Here is a 19,302-nt window from a genome sequence, read left to right on the forward strand (position 1 = left end):
TTCAGGCAGTCTCCTTATAAGGGGCCCCTGGCAGCACCAGGCTTACATCCTACCAGCCTGGCAATGTGAAAGAGGAGTCCCCTCTCCCAGTAGTTTCAGCATAACCCAGGAAGATGGGTATTGACTCTGATTGACCCAGCTTCTGTCCAGGGCTATCCTTGGACCAAACACGGTGGCGTGGCAGACCACTCTCCTTGGCTAGGCATGAGTTTCACATGCTCTCCTGGAGCTGAGATGGGGGAAGGGCCACCAAACCACATGGACTGAGAGTTGAGGATGAGTGGTTCCTTAGAGGGAAACTGGCAGACTGCTACCCAAAAAAGAACAATGGTGGTAATCATTGCACAACACAGTGAATGCACCTAATGCCACAGAACTGAACACTTAAAAATGGTTAAAACGGTAAACTGCATGTGATATGTATTTGCTAAACAAAAAATATCAATCATGGCCTTTTGCTAGACCTGTTAGAAAAGAGGATCATTGTCTTTTTCTTGGAGATTACTAGGCTGGTCCAAGCCTAGCTGGGAGCTGCTGGGGCTGTTGTGTCATCCATCATGTGGAGAGAAGACCCTGCCTGAGAGCAGAGATGACATGAGGAAAGCAGAACCCAAAGATGCAGACAGATTCCTAATGAAGCCCTCACCTACCCAATAGATTCCCTCTTAAGCTTAGATCAATTCACTTTGAGTCTCTGTCATTGGCAATGAAAAGAGTACAGACTTAAAAAAAAAAAAAAAAAAAGACCCCTGGCGCCATGCCAGAGGAGGAAGATATCAACTTTCAAAAAAATCACCAACCTATTTGAGCAACCAATGCGTTCTCGCTAAGCTTATCAGTTCACAGTGCCCAGTTAGAATGAAAAGGTGTAATATTGTTATGTACATGAAGCTCACGTGAAGCAAACTCCGTGTAAGGCAATTCAATTTAATAGGAAATATAAATTGGGAGTTATTTCCTTAAAACTGTGGTTCTCAAAGCGTGGTCCTTGGATCAGCAGCAGCAGCAGCATCAACTGGAAACGTTGAAAATGCAAATTCTCAGGCTCCACCCCAGACCTATTGAAAGAGAAACTCTAGGTGGCCTAGCAGCACAGGGTTTAACTAGCCCTCTGGGTGACTCTGATGCCAGCTCAAGTCTGAGAACCGCTGTCTTAAAGGTTCTTTGTTTTGTAGTTTTCCTGAGTATTTTAAACATGTCACTTTGAACAAATAGATTCAACCACGGATTTTCAGGGGATACAAATTATTGCATAAGGTGATATGTGATACACATGGGAGCAGATGTGTCATATTAAATTATTTGCCTTAAAATGCTTAAATAAAAACAATGTAACTACAACTAAAAAAAAACGATAAGGAATGTTGGGTAGAAAACAGAAAGAGAAACCCACAAATAGCAGCTACAGGACAGGGTGGATCAAGGGCAGCCTGGAGGCAAGAAAGGATCGGAAAGTCCTTAGATTTCGATGTGAGATGTTGAGGAAATGGAAAGACAGGAAGAGAAGCTTTAAATCAGTGGTTCTCAAACTTTTTGGTCTTAAGACCAGTTTATACTTTTAAAATTACTGAATTTTGTGGCTGCAGGTTATATCCATTGATGTTTACCATATTAGAAATTAAAACTAAGAAAAAAATCTAAATAATAATAAACCCATTACATGTTAACATATTTTATGATTAATTAATAACTATATATTCCAAAACAAAAAAACTAGTGAGAAGAGTGGCATCGTTTTACATTTTTTCAAATTTCTTGGTGTCCGGCTTACGGGAAAGACAGCTTGCTGGATTCTCCTATCGGTCTCTGCATTCAGTCTATTGTGATAACACACATCACAAAGCTTCTGAACTCCACTGTACCTTGTAAGAGAATGAGAGTAAAAAAGACAAATAACATCTTAGCATTACTGTGAAAATAGTTTTGACCTCACCGACCCCTGAGGTCTCAGGGATTCCCAAGGGTCCCTGGAAGCACTGAAAAAACCCTGCTGCTCACTGAAGTTGGGTCTGGATCTGAGTCCTGGTTATGCTGCTGAAGCTGGGTACCAGAGGGTTACTGTAAATATTCAATAAGAACATGATCACCCTTTGACCCTGTTCTCAACACAGACATGGATGAAAAGAAGCTAACCTTGTTAATTTGCTATTTTCTTGTTTACCCTGAGGGGTGACTCAGGGGTCACAAGGAATTATGAGCTTGTTTTGCAGAAGAAAAAGAATGCCTCCCAGGAAGTTACATCACCAGATAATCAGCCCTCAGTTGCTGTTGACACCCAGAAGTGTGATTGCCCAAGGGCTTGTCTGGGGTGAAAGAAACACAGATTTCCCCTTTGTTTCTCTAAAACTCCTATTGCCAAGTCCCTTAGCTCCATAAAACCCCTGCTTTCTTCTTTTGTTGTGGTGGAATTGACTGAACCTATCCTCCCACCTTCTCATTTTGGCGAATTTGAATAAACCTTTCTCCATCTCTAAGCACTGACGCCTCGGTGATTGGCTTACTGTGCATTGGCACACAAACTTGAGATTAAGAGGTTCTATATCACTAATTTCTAGGTGTATGATCTTGAGCAAATTAATAACCTTTCTGAGCTTACCTTTTCTCATCTGTAACTGAGCTCGCTTCATAGGTTTGTGGTGAGGGTTAAATTAGGTAGTATATGTGCCTGGAACATATTCAGCACTCAGTAGATGTGACCCCTTTCTATTGTTACTGAAGTTCTGGGCTGGGGAGACTGGGTAAGAAGCAGTGTCCTTGGCAGGAATAGGGATGTAAAGGGCAGGAGCCTGTGGGAGGGGTAAGAAAAGTTTGACTGGGTCGTGTTGAATTTGAGCTGATGATGGGCCACCCAGACGGACCAGCCGGGTTGGAGCTCTGGGGTCAGGTCCCAGCTGGAGGTTGGGATTTGTGAGTGGTAGATTCACAGGGGGAAATGGAAGATGTCAAGGCCGAGAATGCCAGCTCTGTGAGGGCAGGACAGTGTCACGGAGCCCCAGCTCTGAGAACAGTGCCAGCTCAAAATGCGTTGTTCCGGAGCAGAAGTGGAAATGGACCAGGGAAAGGGAAGGATGACTAGTCCTGGGGTACAGAGAGGAGGGAATGGCTCCAATGCCACCGTCCTGACTAACAGGGATGCCAGGCTCCTCTGGAAACATCTGTTTTTAATCAGCAAGGGGCTCTTTTCTGAAGCTTTGGTTGAGACACCCTCCTTTTAAATTGGGACCACTTAGCTAGGCTCAAGATCTGCACAAACAAGGGTCAGAGAGGGGTCTTGGCTGTACTCTGGCCCTTTAGGTGTCGCTTCACACTCAGTCGCTTATTTACGTAGGTTACCTTGCCCCTGAGTTGTCTTATTTCACGTTGTGGAAGGGAGAAAAGGTGTGTTTTCATGTGACTCTTGAAGTCGGGATTTATAGCAGAGGATCATTGACATTCTAGTCCTTCTTTACTGTCTCACAGAAGAGTAAAGAGGAGCTGCAGGCCAGACTCCAACTTTGCTTCTCCCTCTGCGTCCACTCCTGCAGCAGATGCACAGGGGTTGCACAGGATGGGACCCTCCCTCTCCACCCTCCCCTTGGCCCAGTGCTCTCCTTTTCCAGGATATGCTTGCAGTCTCAGAGGCAGCAGCTACTTGTCCCCATAATTTTTCCATCAAGCCTGGAATGGACATTTTTAAAAATTTAATTTAATTAATTAATTTTTTTAAAGGAAGATTAGCCCTGAGCTAACATCTGCTTCCAATCCTCCTCTTTTTGCTGAGGAAGACTGGCCCTGAGGTACCATCCGTGCCCATCTTCCTCTACTTTATATGTGGGACGCCTACCACAGCATGGCTTGACAAGTGGTGCCATGTCCGCACCCAGGATCCGAACCAGCAAACCCTGGGCCGCCGAAGTGGAATGTGCGAACTTAACCACTGTGCCACCGGGCTGGCCCCTGGAATGGACATTTTTAAGGCCAGTATGATTTCAATAAAGTCCTTCTTTCTTAATTTTAAATTTTATCTCAGGCATCTTAGGGCAGTATCAGTGGCTGAAAACTACTGGGTAGTGGAGATCTGGGAAACTTCTAGACTTTGGACTTTAATTCTTAGGGAAATAATTCCCTTTTACATGTGCTTTTGCTATAAGCTGTGTATTTTTAGAATTAATTTTGTCATACAATATGAACTTTCTGCAGAGCGCCTCTTGGTGATCCTTTCTTGAATGGATGTATCTGATGGCCTGATCCTTCCTGTAGGATGCTGAAGGACACAGAGACAGGTCACTGAAGCTGGTCCTCCTTGGGATGGACTCTGGTTTTCCTTCAGCTAGCGCATTAGCATCACTGTCCTCAAAAATGACCCATGGTCAGGCCATCTAGAGATGGGGATTTGACACCTGTGGCTCCTGTGGTCCCAGAAGGAATGGGTCGTGAGGATGCGCCCCTGCTCCCTTGCTGCTCTCTGAGCCTGGCAGAACGCATGTACCTGGTTGGAAAGCTGGTTCAACTGGCACTGACGCTTGTGTGCAAGTCCAGAGCCCTGGATCCCCTTCATACTTGCCTGCCAGGAGCCTCACTCAGACCTGACCCCACTCACCACATGCCAGACACGGTGCAAAGCACACGGTGCAAAGGAGTGTGTGCACCTTGTCTGACCCTCCCAACAACTTTATGAAGCAGATGTCATCCCTGAGGCCCAAGTCACAAAGCTGGTAAGTGCCAGAGATGGCTAATTTTTTATGTGTCAGCTTAGGCTATGGTGCCAGTTATTTGGTCAAACACGAGTCTGAATGTTGCTGGGAAGGTAGTTTTTAGATGGTGTCTTGGTTCATTCAGCTGCTCTAACAAAGTTCCATTGACTGGGTGGCTTACAAACAACAGGAATTTATTTCTCACAGTTGTGGAGGCAAGTCTGAGATCGGGGTGCCAGCATGGTCGCGTTGTGGTGAGAGCCCTCTTCTGGGCTGCAGACGGCCATCTCTGGCAGTGTCCCCACAGGGTGAGAAGACAGCGAGCTAGCTCTCTGGCCTCCTGTAAGGACACTAGTTGCATTCATGAGGACTCCACCCTTATGATCTACTTCCCTCCCAAAGGCCCCCTCCTAATCCCATCACACTGGTTTCCAATTTTAAACATGTGAAGTCTGGGGGACATGATCAGTCATCGGGGATGAGATTAACATTTAAATCAGCAGACTTTAGTAAAGCACATTACCTCCCATAATGTCGGTGGGCCTCATCCAATCATTTGAAGGCCTTAAAAGAAAAGACTGAGGTCCCCTGGGAGGAAGGAATCCTGTCTCCCGACTGCCCTTGAACTGAAGACTGCAGCATCAACTCCTGTGGGAATTTCCAGCCTGCCGGCCTTCCCTGTAAATTTTGGACTTTCCCCTAAATCACATTAGCCAATTCCTCAAAATAAAGGCCTCTCTCTCTTTCTTTCTCTGAATCCGTGTGTTGTGTGTCTCTGGAGAACCCTGACTAATACTGAACCTGAGACGGGATCTGAGACCAGCATGGACTCTACAGCCCTGGAGTTTGATCACTACCTTGTTCTGCTTTCCAACTCATGCTGGTGCTGACTGGCTGGAAGAGTGGTCCAGGGCTGGCCTGAGCAAGCTCTGGGAAGTTGAAGGCCCGAGACTCCTCTGGCCTCGCCTGGTGAGGCCCCAGGCAGACCCCCAGGTCAGCACTGGCTTTCCCTGCTGGTGGCCATCCACAGCCCGGCCACCTAAGTGTGGACTGCCCAGGCCCCTTGAATCTTCTACTTTATTCTGGAGGCAGACCTGTTTCTAATGTGTTATTTTTGTATATAAAGTAGGCAGCTTACTAATTTTTTCCTTTCCATTGTCGTTTGAAAAACTGTGCACGGCTTACGTGAGCAGTGTCTGTGTCTGTGTCTGTGTTGTGGGATCAGAGTACCTGTGTGTGGGTTTGGGGGTAGCTTCCTTCACCGGCACAGTGTCAACAATGATGGTGAAGCATCTGTGAACTCAGTTGTTCATTTATTAATTCAACACATTATGCAGGGCCTACTTTGGGCCAGGCACCGCGCTGGGCTCTGGAGCCCTAACAGGGAGCGAGACACAGTCCTTGCCCTCAGGGTGCATGCGCTCCAAACGTCATCCCTGGAGCCCAGCTGGAGGGGCAGTGAGGAGCAGTAGAGTTGGGAACCAAAGGCTGTTTGCTATCTTAGCTGTTGGTCATTGTAACTAAGATACCATGAACCTAGTAATGTCCTCCATTTGAGTCCAAGACATTGGCATTTCTTAGAGCCAGCCGGCGGAAGTGACCTGATTAACCATCTATTCCTGATGCCTCAAGGGCGAAGACCATGTTTTTTCCCTTCTCTTCCCTTATCCTCCTCCTTATTCTAAATAGGACTTAAGGTAAATTTCACCAGGTTGATGAGAAAAATAGAGGAAAAAAATGAAGATATGAACATAAAATGGAGCCAGCCAAGAGAATAATACAGAAGTGGACACCCTCACTTTGGTAGGTCACAGGATTGACTCTGAGCTTCTTAGAAACCAATGAGAAAAGGGAAACTAGATCGATTACACAGTTCAACACCGTGTCCATGAAATAAAACAAGCTAATGACTCAGGAAAAACCCACCCTGGGCAGGATTTTTTCCTTCTCAATATGCTTTCTCCTTGACTTTGTGATTCGTTTTGCTGAAGGGAAGCCCATTTATGGAAAAGTGTTTCTGAACGTGACAGAGGTCCTAAACCTAAGTAGAGGTCCATCTCTCACTGTCTCCAGCTGACCTAGTTCCTGGCCCCAAAACTAATCTTGCAATAGGCCTGTGTTTCTGAAACCAAAAGCATCTCATGCAGATAACAAACAAGATGTGTGCACACTGTGGTTAATCTGTTTTGTAGCAACCCTTGTTTCCTCTTTTGCAACTTCAGGTTCAATGGGACTTGACATAAACATGAGTCATGTAGGCCCAGTTCTTAGGCTGATATAATTTGTGTCTAGGCCCTAAGTTAATTCAAATTTTCACTTCTACCCCTTGGAGCGTTTATCAGACCCGGCAATCAGTAAAGGTTTATTGAGCGCTTCTTTTGTGCAAGGCCCGGCACCGGGCCCTGCCTGGGGACCCAGGCTTCCAGCTTCCAGTAAAGGGGAGATGGGAAGTGAAGGATGGAGGAAGCAGGAAGGAGGAAGTGCAGGTATCCAAAGCTTTGGGAACACAGAAGAGGGAGCCTGAAAACTCAGGGAGCTGGAGAGGCCTGGAAACTTCTTGGAGGAGATGGGACTTGAAGGATGAGAAGGGATGGGGAGGAAAAGAGGGCACATGTGATGACAAGGACTCAGGCTGGGGTGGCTGAACAGAGTTCAGGCACCAGGAGGAGACTGGCCTGCGTGGAGTGGAGGTTCATGCAGGGGAGGAGGGGAAGAGAGTGCGGATGGCAGAATGTTCAGGGAAGCCAAGGCTGGAGCTGCTCCCTGCTCCCGTATCATCTGCCCGGCACGGGAAAGGGCAACCCCTGCTTGTTCCTCATGGCACCCCCTCAGGGGATCTTTAGGAGTAATCCAACATGGGACTTTCTGAAACAATTTGTTACTTGGGATTTTACGGACTTTTAAAATTTCATCATCTCTGAGTGTGGCTAGGGGTCAACATTAACATTTCTGTCAGTGGAAACTGCAGGATCCCAGCCACTGGCTTTGAGGGAAATGTGCAGAGTCGCTTGGGATCATGTCAAGACTCTGAAATTGGTTGCAGGAATATTCCTTTTCCATCCTTTGGGGAAAACAACTATGGTTATCTTTCTTTTGGCATCTTGAGAGAAACTCAAGGAAGTGTCTTGGCCCTAAACGTGCTGGTGTCTCAAACGTTTGGTTCTTCTTTGAGCCACTAGACCACATCCTCGAAAGAACCTTCCCAGTTAGATGGGGGACCCGGGGAGTGGGGGGGTGGGGTGGGGTGGGGGGGTGGGGTGGGGTGGGGAGGGCGGGCCCAGGAGGCTGGCACCGGCCAGGATGAAGAGCTTGCAATGATTTCATCTAGTATTTTCTCCATTCTGCCTGCAAGGAAATGGAGACTCAGGGAGATTACATCAAAAACTTGTCCAAAGTCACAGAGCTGGAAGGAGGCAGGACTCCGCCTTCAAAATTCAGGTGACTGCAAAGCCCAGCTCTCGCTCTGCCATGCCTCCTTCCTTAGGAAAAGGAACAAGTGCAAAGGCGAACGGCACCCCCAGGGCTCTGTCAGCAGAGGGCTCCCAGGCGATTTTCCCAGGGGTTCCGGTGCCATGGGTGGGGGGCACCTACATTTTCCACACCGGCCAGGGGATTCTGATGCTCCCTGTGCTCCCTGCATGTCCGCCCGGGGTGGGGGGTAAAGGGCCTCTACTGGGAGCCTCCTCCGAGGGGCAGGGTGGAGACCCACGGGTGCTGGGCTCTTGACGAGGAAGATGGGGCAAGAGCACAAAGAAAGGAAGTTGTTCTTTCCGTGGAAACTTGTATGAGAACAAAGATGAGGGCAGAAGGATGTGTCACACTTGTGGGCGCAAGAGCTGTGGAAACTGCTGCCGTCTGACTTCGGCTCCCTTCCCCACCCCTTCCCCCGCTGCTGATGTCACACCAAGAGTCTCCGCGGCCCTCCAGGGCCGGGAGCAAGGTCCGAGGGTCCCGACGCATGGCTTCTCCTCCAAGCTGTGTCAGGAAGCTACTCTGCTCCCTTGAGGAGGGCACCCCTTCTCTGCCCACAGGCTCCCGTGCTGCAAAATGGAGGAGCCGGCCTCAATCTTCAGCCACAAATTCTGGACCTGCTGCAGGGGCCCTTAACCTGTCAGGGACCCAGGCTCCTTTGAAACCTGACAGAACTATCAGCCCTCTCCTGAGGGAAAGGCACATGCCCTCAAATTTTGACTAATGGTTTTAGGGAAACTAGTGGACTCCCAAAGCGCATGCGTGAAGCCCTGGGGATCCGTGGGCCCCACCTGAAGCACTGCTACTTGGTCTGGAAGCCTCTGTGACTGCTGTGTCCAGCGGGGTAACCTCTAGCTGCAGGTGGCCACTGAGCACTTGGAACGTGGCTGGCCTGAATTGCGGCGTACTGTAACTACAAAGTGCATGCTGGATCTTGATGATTTAGTAGGAAAGAAGAAAGAAGATATCTTACTAATGATCTTTATATTGATTACATATTAAAAGATAAGTTGGATGTTTGGGGTTAAATAAAATATCTTATTAAAACTAATTTCACCTGTTTCTCTTTGCTTTTTAAAAGTGTGGGTAGAACATTGGAAGTGACAGCCGTGACTGGCACCACGTGCCATTGGACAGAGTTGCCCAGTGTCGGCAGGGACTCATCACCCTTTCCCCTCAGTCAGCGGCCGCCCTTCACAACCTATGTTTGCTTCACTGTGAGCCCATCACTTCCTCTTTCTGGAAGACGCAGTTACAAGAATGGGCAGGGAAGTGTTTGCAAGACAAGCTATAAGTCGTATCTTCCCAACTAGATTGAAATCTCCTCGAGGGCAGGGGCGTGCCTTATGCTTCTGGGTCCCTCCAGAGATGGGCACCCAGCAAAGGAATGGATCCGCCTTTGACCACTAATGAGACTAAAGTCCCGGGTAGCACTGGTGTGTTAGTTTCCCAGGGCTGCCCTAACAAAGTCACCAGCTGCCTGGCTGAACCCGGGAATGTGCTAGTTCATGGTTCTGGAGACCCGAAGTCAGAGGTCAGGTGTCAGCAGGGCTCTGTTCCCTTCAAAGGCTCTAAGGAAGAGTCCTTCTTTCCCTTCTCCCAGCTGCTGGTGGTGGCTGGCCATCCTTGGCTTGTAGGTACATCACTCCAGTCTCTGCCACCGTGTCACCTGGCCTTCTCCCTCTGACTCACATCTTCCCTCTGTTCCAAATCTTCCTCTTGTAAGGAGAATTGGATTAGGGCTCATCCTAATCCAGGATGACCTCATTTTACTTGATTACATCTGCAAAGACCTCTTTTCAAGCAAGGTCACATTCTGGGGTTCCAGTGGACGTGAATTTTGGGGGACACTATTCAACCCAGTACAATTGGTGAGTATCTTTTGTGAGAAAGATATTTCCAAAGAATCTGGTTGTTGCTTCGGGAGTTTCCCTAGCATCTCCTGACCCCAGTAAAGGGGAGAACAGGGTACCTAGTGTGTGCCGGGCACTGGTCTAAACTCTGGGGACACAGTGATGAGCACGACACAGTCCTTGCGCTGATGGAGCTCACTTTCTAGCGCTGGAGACAGACGATCGATACGTTGGTACAGAGTCTGATGGCAGGTTGTGGTAAGCAGGGCGGGGGCATAGGAAGGAACAGAGGGGTAGAGGTGGTGGGCATTTTTGATAGGATAGGGTGGGCAGAGGCAACATTTGAGAATAGAAGTGAGGTGACAGTGCATCACAGAAGTATCTGGGGACAGAGATTCAGGGCAAAGACAAGACAAAGTGCAAAGCCCGGGAAACAGGACTGTGCTCGATGAGTTGAAGGAACACAGGGAGAGGGCAGGTGATGTGCGTCACCCACCAAAGGTGCTGGGGCCTGGATGGAGCAGAGGGAAGGCCTGGGCTAGGGGCTGGGCATCCGGCCCCGGAGTCCAGAGCTGCTGGGCTGGGGTGGGGCAGCAGTGGGGAGGAGTCCTCCAAGGCTTCTGGCTCATGGGTTTCACTTCCTCCAGCCCCACTTCCCCCATCGTTTGGCTGAGTAGGAGGCTGGTTATCCTTGGCTCTCACTGGAGCGGTCCAATGCCATTGTCATCTTGGCTTTTGTAGACAGTAAGAAGGGAACTGGGTCTTTGCTTTGCTACTTCCTCTTGAAGCTCAAGGTCTAAAACCCCTTCCTCCATTCCTTCCTTGTTTTCCCCAGGGACAGGCCTGAGACTTTTCACTCTGTCTCTCCAGGGTTTGAGGCTGGCTCCTACTTTTCTCTGGAAGGGGACAGGTAGCCCTCAGGCTCCTGCATGGGTGGGCTCTCCACCTGGCTAACCCCTTCACCTCCTTCAAGCCTTCACTCAGATATCACCTTCTCAGATAAGCTCCCCTGACCACACCATTCAAGAAGAGTGCAACCTGCTTCCACCCACCTGTCCTCTTGTTTGCTCATTTCCCCCCAGCCCACTGTATAATTTCCTCAAGCATTATGTGTCACTTAGTGTCTCTCCCACTCCTCACCTCCATCCTGCTAAATTGTAAGCTCTGTGAGGGCAAAGATTTGTACCTTTTCTTCATTGCTACAGCCCAGGCACCTAGAATAGCACTAGGCACATAGTAGGTACTCAAATATTTGTGGACTGAAATGAATAAACAAGTGAATGGGTTCTGGAGAAGAATCTTTTGTTTTTCCTTTGCTGAGGAAGATTTGCCCTGAGCTACCACCTGTGTTAGTCTTCCTCTATTTTGTATGTGGGTTGCCGCCAAAACCTGGCCACTGCTGAGTGGTGTAGGTCCGCTCCTGGGAGCTGAACCCAGGCCACTGAAACAGAGTGCACTAAACTTAACCAATAGGTCACGGGGCCTGTGTGAGAAGAATCTTAAATGGCTGAACTAGTAGAGTCCAGAATGATTACTCCCCTGCGCCTTCTCTTACAGGGGAAGTGAGATGCAGAGAACAGAAAGGAATTCTTTAGAATACTTCTAGAGTGTGCGTGGCCTGGTGCCAGAAGCAGTGGGGAGTAGAACAGAGCCTGCCCTCAAGGAGTTTGCATTCTAGTTGCAGGGTGGGGGGGTGGTGGAAGCTCCCCTCCTTGCACAACTCTAGGGGGCACCATTTTCATAGAACACAATGTAAGTGGTGCCCTAGGAGTCTGTAAGGCAGTCGTCTGGGGGTGAGGTTGGTGAGGACAGGCTGTGGAGGCACCAGAGTGTAGGGCTCAGAAGAGAGAGCACAGCTGTGTAGGGTGGGACAGCTCGGAGGGAAGGCCCAGCCCAAGAGCATCACCAGGCCAAGGCCAGAAGGAGCACAGTCAAGGACGGCCTCCACAGAGTTCTCCAGGCCCAGCACAAGCCCAACCCGGGCCAGCGCCCAGGAAGTGAAGGCTTGATGAGTGGGCGGCGATGCCCAGGCTCCCGTCTTGGGAGCAGACTTCAGGCTTGCTCTAGCACCTGGCCCTCTAACCCAGCGGGGCTCACTCCCCTTGATTCTCTTCCTCTAGCTGGTGGCCTTCACTCTGGCTGAATGGTAGAATCTAAAATCCCCTGGGGAGTTTAAAAAACACACACCAGATGCTGGAATCCTCAGGGATTCCAGTTCAGGTGGTCGGGAGTGGGGCCAGGCGTCCCCTCACCAGGCGATTCTAATGTCTAGCCAGATGGAGAACAGCTGCCCCACAAGTGTCACCGTTGTCCCAGTACTGTGGAGGGATCCAGGGTGAGGATTCCTAACCTCACAGCTCCACAAATAGAATTCAAAGGAGTCTGTGGGCTTGAATGGGAATAACTCTAACTGAAATTGAGTATTTTTTCCATCATGGATGTGGGCGTCAAACCACAGTAGTGTCAACAGTGCCTGTGACTTTGTCACCCATAGAAATCACAGATATTTTCATATTACCTTGTGGTGGTTGTGGGTATCTCGAAATATCATTTAAGCTCATCCCTACTTCAAAATTAAGCTAATTATTAGACTTGCTCCTAGAGTTTGTTATTTAATGCATTCGTAAAGATGCACATATATCACCATATCACAAGTCTTAAAAGATTTTGATTACTGGTATTCGAAGTGATTGTTTCCATGGAAATCTTATGTATCTTCTGTATTTTAAAACAGAATTCTGTGAAGGGATCTGTCGGGGAGGGGCAAATTACCCCTTTCTGCCGTTGTCCTGTTCTTATGGCTGGATTAATAGTAAAATTGACACAAGATCAGATTAACAGGAGAGAAACCCAGTTTCATTATGTGTGCATGGGAGAATCATGAAAATGATGCTCAGAAAGTGAACAAAGCAGGCAGGGTATATATCTTTTATATAAAGAGACAATAAATTTGTAAGGAACGACAGGACAAGGAAGCTTAGGTTGGGGGAACATAATTAGTGAGGAATTTAAGCAGAATTTGGGCTTCTTGTAACAAGGTTTGTTCACACAGGCAGCTCGGCCCTGAATTCCCCAGCTCTGGTGACATGGATGTCTATCTCCTGACGCTGGAAGGGTAACTTGCCTGTGGGAGAACAGAGAGAGGGAGGTCAAAATGCTTTTTTTTTTCCGCATTGGCTGCCTCTCAAGTAACTTGAATTCAAAATAATCAATATGCCATTGTGGGATATTTGGGGCTGGCCTGCCAGGTCTGTAGGCTACCCCAGATGGCCAAGGGGTCCCTGACCGAGCTGAAGAATGCCTTTGGAGGAGGCCCCCTGCTGACCCTGGCGGAGGACACAGTGGCCGCAGGAGAAACAGTCACTCCTCTCCTCCTTTGTGGCCTTTGGGCAAAGTCACACCATTCATGGTGAGGGCTGTGGGACTTCCCCTGGGGGTGGGTGCCCCAAGCTCACTCACCCTATTTCCCATCTCTTGGCAATAGCTCCCCTTCGCCCCCCGGGCAGCCTGGGGGAGGCCCTCCTGTCCATGTCTGGCTGGTGGTTTCCTTTCCGCCATGTCATCCCACTGGGGAGGGACAACCCAGACAGCGAATAAACAAAAGCTCAGACTGGAGGAGAGCGACAGTGCCCTGAGCCTCAGCTGATGTCTGTCGACTATGCTGCCTTCTCACCCTTCCATCTTGGCCCCTATTATTGGCATTTCAGCCAGAGGCAGGGGAACAGGAGACCCCTCGATTCCCGTTGGCCCTCCTTGAGTGCCCTTCTCCAATTCAGCAGACACGGGGCACCCAAGGCTGACCCAGACACAGTCCCTGCCCCAGGGAGCTCACAGCCCGGGAGGGAGTCAGAGCTAAGAACTCAGAGTTGGAAGAGATGGAAAGCTTATAAAGGTGTGGAGCTGAGGGCTGGTGTAGGTGGGCAGAGCAAATCACAATCAGCTGGGTTAACTGTAAATGCCGCTTCCACACTCTCCTGCCCGTTCCTGGGCTGTTGGTGCGTGGCTCAGTGGGACCACAGCTGTTTAGTGGAAACAAGAAGTAGAGGCACAGGGAAGAGCTGGAGAGAGGAGTCTGGTTCACTTCCTGGGCTGCTCAGCTCATGCTGAAAAGATACCATTTCCTGGCAGCCTGGATGCAAAAGCCTTTGGCCCACTTTTCTTTCAGATTTCAGCGGGGGCAAGCACTCTGGGTCACTGTGGGTTGGTTCTTGTTAAAATCCTGAATGCTTTCTCTGCTTGAGGAGGAAGGTCTTGGATGGAGAAGAGTGTTCACTGCCCAGCTCACAACAGCGTCCTTGGAATCCTTCCCCCGACCCCTGCGGACATGCCGGCGGAAGGCACGCACACTGGTGACCAGTTGTTGAGAGGTGGCGGTGTCATCATGGGGGAACTTGACCTCTTGGCTCAGCAGCCAAAAACAAGGCTTTGAGAAACAAAGAGAATTGTAATTGTGGGTGGCGGGAGTCCTGGAGGGGAATCAGAGAGCCCGGGGCAGATGGCTGGGCTGCGAGTGGGAGGTCACTGAGGTACGACCCTGTGTAAAAGTCTGTCAAATGGCGAGCCCAGGAAATGCCCCGAGTCAGAGAACAGGGCCCTTACACATGACCTTTTATCCTCATGGGGTCGGGGGACTCTTTCAGCCCACAGACCCTTCTCCCCAGGAGAATTCATGTGTATTATTTAAATTCTACATGCCATTTCAGAGATTCTCACCCAAAGTGTGGAAACCCCATGTTTGGAGGAGGAAGAAATAAAGCTAGAGACTTTCCCCACAATCCATTGCTCAGCTGGTGGCAGAGCCAGGACCCCGGGTCCCTGCTGGCTTAGTCTGATGCCCTCTCCCCTCCTTTTACTGTCTCCCTTGGAGAGGAGGAAGTGGGATGGAGGGTAGACCACACTTTCGGTTCCACACCATAGCAGGGAAACTGACTGGTAGAAATAAATGCAGGACACCACGGGCATGAAAGGTGGCAGAGGCCTCTACTTCTCCCTGGTTCTCACGCTCCCTCTGAAATCTTGATTCCACTGCAAAGGACCGGCAGGTTTTCTCCCTGAGGCACAACCTGGGGGAAGGTGCAGAGTCTTCCAGCCTCTTCTATATCTAGGACCTTCCTCCTCAAGCAGGGAAAGGTTTCAGGATTTAACAAGAACCAACCCACGGTGGACCCCACAGTGTCCGCCTTGCTGAAGTCTGAAAGGAACGTGGGCCAAAGGCTTTCCTGCCTGGGCTGCCTGGAAATGGTGTCTTCTCAACATAAGCTGAGCAGCGCAGGACAGACACCCCTCCCCAGATACCTCTTGGCAATAGTGGAGGGGCTGCCGGTGACAAAAGGAACCTCCCAGAAACAAGTAGAGGATCACCCACAATCTCCCAACTGCCTCCACCTACCAACAAGGGGGAAAGGGTGGGCACTGTGCTTTGGTGAGCTGAGCCTCCCAGAGTCGGGGCTGACCGAACCCCCAGAGGGCTTGAGAGGAATTCAGGTGGCAGGTAGCCAAGGCTGAGGTTTGAGAGAGCTCTGCCCAGAGGCCTTGGGTTTTCTGAGTCAGTGTTCATTTCAGATATGCTGTTTCCCTTCTGTTGTGGGTCCTGGCTATTGATTCAGAAAATATGTCATTCTGAAGAGTCTGGGGCAAAGGCCTGGGTGACTGATATGGGCAGGGCTTAGTAGTGTCTGTAGGAGTGCGTGGATTCAAGAGTTCTGTTCCCAGTTTTCACTGTCTAGGGTCAGGTTACTTTCTGTTTAAAGTCAGTTCTGGGTGGACCAGTTCATTCCTCTCCTCTGTTTTTTCTTCTCCTCTCTCTCCTTTTCTTCTGCATTCCCCAATTTTTGCCACCACCAAAGAAAGGCCAACTCCCTTTTCCAGCCTCCAACCAATTTTTTAATTTCATGGTCAAGTTGACTAATCTGGGGCAAAATACAGGCTGATTAGTGAAGAAACTGTCTTAGTGAATATTTGAAAACGGGAATTTAGGTAAGGATGGTTTATAATCAGCATGTCTCGACTAAACTGTGGTCTTAAAAAAGTTTATTCTCAAGTTTTCTCTTCTTTTTTATTTTTTTGTGAGGAAGATTGTCACTGAGCTAACATCTGTGCCAATCTTCCTCTATTTTGTACGTGGGATGCCGCCATAGCATGACTTGATGAGCGGTGTGTACGTCCACACCCGTTATCTGAACCCATGAACCCTAGGCCACCAAAGTGGAGCTGGCGAACTTAACCACTGCACCACCAGGCCAGCCCCTCTCAAGTCTTCTTAAATTAAGAAATCTCCCCCCCTCGGTCTTGTTTGCATGATTCATTCACTTGATCTCAAGAGTTTGGTAAGTAAAGGTAAATTTCATCTCCACCCTTGCCAAAATGAGTGAGATTTCTCTGGGTCTAGAATTATGTTTGGAGGCTCCTTCTGTGCAAAATTCTCTTGATTTATAAATACCTCTGAATACTAAACAGAGATGAAGCAGGAGCTGCCATGACCTCTTTTCAACAGCCCAGGAGGCTCAGGTACCATGAGACTTGCAGAGACAATGACCCTCCCCACATAGCTTTTCTATATATGTTTATCCCACGTGTGGTCACCTTTGAAGGACAGCATGGAGTGGGAGGAGTTTTTTATATCCTCTGTCATAACTCTTGAGTAACGTGTCAAACCAACCCAGGAAATTTCTTAGGAACAGAGTGTAGTTGAGGAGCTGTAGTATTTCTCGGACCGGGGAGCCGATGATGAGGCATGGCAGTTTGGGAATTACACAATCTCTGTTCATATGCATTTCTTAATGGTTCATTGGATACAGTTAAATGAATCCTTTCAGTTCCTGTTGGTTTAATAAAAATAGCAAAAGAAGCATCTATGGGATTAGGAGAGGAAGAAAGCCCGACAGCAAATTGTGTTCCATTCGACCCAGTGTACACCGTAGCGATCAGAGGACATTTCTGAGAGCTCATTTTCCTTTTGACCTCGTGTACTTCCTGTGCTTGGCTGCCTCTTCCGGGCATGCTGCCCGGGCTGGGCTGGGGCTCCTCTGCAGCACGGCCCTGACAGACTAGTGGCAACCGCCAGCTACTGAGCGTCTACCGCGCACGAGCAAGCACCGCTCAGCTCCCTGCAGGTCCCCGCCACAGCTCTGAGCGGCAGCTGGCACTACCCGCATTTCACAGATGGGAAAAGGAGGCTCAGAGGGTCTCAGCAACCTGTCCAAGTGAGGCGACTTGAGGTGGCAGAGCGGGGCTCATGACCCAGGTCTGTCTGATTCCAGAGCCGGTCCTCCTGTGGCCCCACCACCCACCCTGTTACTTTGTTGCCACTTGTTTTTCTCAACGAAATTTTTTCGCAGTACAGGAGTGAGAAAATCTGGCTTCAAGGAGCTCGCAATCTGGTTAAGAAGAAAAGATGAAGCATTTATTTCTCTGTACAATGAGGAGCCCAGAATTCAAGGATTCTTTTTTTTTTTAAAGATTTTATTTTTTCCTCTTTCTCCCCAGAGCCCCCCGGTACATAGTTGTATATTCTTCGTTGTGGGTCCTTCTAGTTGTGGCATGTGGGATGCCGCCTCAGCGTGGTTTGATGAACAGTGCCATGTCCGTGCCCAGGATTCGAATCAATGAAACACTGGGCCGCCTGCAGCGGAACGCGCGAACTTAACCACTCGGCCACGGGGCCAGCCCCATCGAGGATTCTAATTGGAGCCTCAAACCAGATGGCCTGAACTGCAGGATGCTGGAACAGAGCACTGTGGGAATTCTGGTTAATTCTGGCCGAGCTGTGTGTATGAGGCTGTGGTGGGGAATTGCAGTGGGAAGCAGTGCAAGTTGGAGGGACCAGGACTCATTCCCCTAGATGATGGGTAAGATATAGACAGTATCGCAGCAACCTCAACAGCTAGTATTTATTTGGGGTTCACCAGAGCCAGGTTTTCAGGGCTTTACAGGTTTTGATGCATTGAGTCCATCTTATACCCCTCAAGGCAGGTGCCATCGTTCTGCTCACTTCCACATGGGAAACAGAGACATAGAGGGGCTGTGGAGCTTCGCAGGTCCCCCAGCTAGTACCCGGGGAACAGGGATTTGAACCCGGGCTAGCTGGCTCTAAGCTCTTACTCCTTACCCAAAGGACGGGCTAAGTTAAGCAATACCCTCTTGTAGACTTTGCCATTACACTTATCAGAATTGTAATCATTCGCTTCTGTCTGTTTCCCCGCCCACACTGTGTCTCTGGGAGGGCAGGGGTTGCTGTCTTGCTCTCAGGGGTAATTCCAGCACCCAGGCTAGTGCCTGGCGCACAGAAGGCACTCAGAAGTTTTGAAGAATGGATGAAAGGCACTTGAGGGAAAGAGCATTCCTTTCTATGAGCAACCCCATCCATCCCACGGGTGCCCACTCAGCGGAGAATACGATCAAATCACCTCACTTCCTCCCACCTGTTTCTTCATCAGCAACATGAGGATGAGAACAGAGGTGAAACGTTAGAAAACAGTCCAGTGGTTCCTCAACACAGAGTTCAACACAGAGTTTCCATAAAACCCTGCAATCGCACTCCTGGGGAGGTACTCAAGAGAAATGAAAACACACTGTATGTCCGCACAAGAACTTGTACGTGAATGTTCATAGCAGCATTACCATGATAAGCAAAAAGTGGAAACTACCCAAATGCCCATCAACTGATGAATGGATAAACAAAATGAAGTATATCCATGCGATGGACTATCATTCGGCCATGAAAGGAAGGAAATATTGATATATGCTACAAGATGGGTAAAACTCAAAAATATTGTGCTAAGTAAAGAAGCCAGTCACAGAAGGCCACACGTTGCATGACTGCATTACGTGAAATATCCAGAGCAGAAAAATCCACAGAGACAGAAAGTAGATTAGTGGTTGATGGGGGCTGGGTGGAGGGGGATGGGAGTGATGCTAATGGGTACAGGGTTTCTTTTCAAAGTGATGCAAATGTGCTGCAATTAGATAGTGGTAAATGTCCTAAAAACCACTGAATTTAAAAGGGTGAATATTATCATATGTGAATTACATCTCAAAAAATCAGTAGAAGTGAAAACAATGTCCACGAAAATAATCCATGACCAATCTATAAATGAAAATTTGGGTGAGTTTATTCTGAGCTTAAATCTCAGGATTATAACCCAGGAGAGTCTTTCCACAAAGGAACAGAGCACTCCAAGAAGTGGGGGTACACGGGGTGGTTATATACCCTCAAAGAGTATGTTTCACATATGATTGAAATGTCCCTTTTACAATAGTCACGAGGCTGCTCTGTCAGCACAGTGATTGATGGAAACAGCAGATAG

The 19,302-nt window shown here is 48.9% G+C and overlaps 1 protein-coding gene and 1 long non-coding RNA gene across 2 annotated transcripts in view; both read left to right on the plus strand.

Moving 5' to 3' along the window:
* The first annotated feature begins 3,450 nt into the window (after positions 1-3,450).
* LOC139074416 (uncharacterized) lies at positions 3,451-5,811 on the plus strand. The gene is made up of 2 exons (XR_011524015.1): positions 3,451-4,694; positions 5,455-5,811. It is a non-coding gene; the product is annotated as an uncharacterized lncRNA (long non-coding RNA).
* A 3,649-nt stretch (positions 5,812-9,460) lies between these two features.
* SRGN (serglycin) overlaps positions 9,461-19,302 on the plus strand; it is a 47,950-nt gene continuing 38,108 nt past the window's right edge. The window contains exon 1 of the mRNA XM_070564583.1: positions 9,461-10,015. The gene's annotated coding sequence lies outside the window, so the exon portion shown is untranslated. The remainder of the gene's footprint in view (positions 10,016-19,302) is intronic.

The sequence above is a fragment of the Equus przewalskii genome, chromosome 1 (genome assembly GCF_037783145.1).
Source record: "Equus przewalskii isolate Varuska chromosome 1, EquPr2, whole genome shotgun sequence".
In the NCBI taxonomy this organism is placed as follows: Eukaryota; Metazoa; Chordata; class Mammalia; order Perissodactyla; family Equidae; genus Equus; species Equus przewalskii.